The following is a 1,184-nucleotide window of genomic DNA, read 5'->3' as shown; positions in this document are numbered from 1 at the left end:
TCTACCCTCCTGCATCAACGCACATCCAATACCCACTCTCGAAGCATCACAGTACACTGTATATGAACCTGAAACTGATGGCAAAACTAACAATGGAGCCGTGGTCAAAGCAGTCTTGAGCTTCTGGAACCTCGCCTCACACTCATCCGACCACTGAAATGGAGCACCCTTCTGAGTCAACTTGGTCAAGGGTGATGCAATAGATGAAAATCCCTGAACAAACCGACGGTAATAAACCGCCAAACCAAGAAAATTGCGAATCTCTGTGGCTGAGGACGGCCTAGGCCAACTCTGAACCGCCTCTATCTTCTTCGCATCAACCTGAATACCCTCGCTGGACACCACGTGCCCCAAGAAAGCCACTGAACTGAGCCAGAACTCACACTTGGAGAACTTTGCATAAAGCTTCTCCTCCCTCAATCTCTGCAATACCACTCTCAGATGCTCCGCGTGCTCCTCCTGACTACGCGAGTATACCAGAATATCATCAATGAAAACTATGACAAACGAGTCGAGATACGGCCGGAACACGCTGTTCATCAAATGCATGAACGATGCTGGGGCATTAGTCAGCCCAAAATACATCACAAGGAACTTATAGTGACCATATCGGGTCCTGAAAGCTGTCTTAAGAATATCTGAGTCCCTGATCTTCAGCTGGTGATACCCTGAACGGAGATCAATCTTGGAGAAAACCCTCGCTCCCTGAAGCTAGTCGAACAAATCATCAATGCGAGGCAGGGGATACTTGTTCTTAATTGTGACCTTGTTCAACTGCCTGTTGTCAATGCACATCGTCATAGTGCCATCCTTCTTCTTCACGAACAGAACAGGCGCACCCCACAGCGAAACACTAGGCCGAATGAACCCCTTATCAAGGAGTTCCTGAAGCTGCTCCTTCAACTCCTTCAACTCCGCTGGCGCCATACGATATGGTGGAATAGAGATGGGCTGAGTGCTCGGCACCAGGTCAATACCAAAATCAATATCCCTGTCCGGTGGCATGCCCGACAGGTCTGCAGGAAACACATCGGTAAAATCCCTCACAATTGGAACAGAATCAATGCTGGGAGTCTCTGCACTGACATCTCTCACTAACGCTAAGTATGAAAGACAACCTTTCCCAACCATAGGCTGGGCCTTCAAGAATGAGATTACCCAGCTGGGAACATAATTAGACAAAC

At 48.4% G+C, this 1,184-nt stretch overlaps 1 pseudogene; it reads right to left on the bottom strand.

Moving 5' to 3' along the window:
* Positions 382 to 801, bottom strand: LOC109226118 (annotated as a pseudogene).

This window comes from Nicotiana attenuata, chromosome 5 (genome assembly GCF_001879085.1).
Source record: "Nicotiana attenuata strain UT chromosome 5, NIATTr2, whole genome shotgun sequence".
NCBI classification, from domain to species: domain Eukaryota; kingdom Viridiplantae; phylum Streptophyta; class Magnoliopsida; order Solanales; family Solanaceae; genus Nicotiana; species Nicotiana attenuata.
The sequence above is the reverse complement of the archived record's forward strand: the minus strand, read 5'-3'. Positions and strand labels throughout refer to the sequence as shown.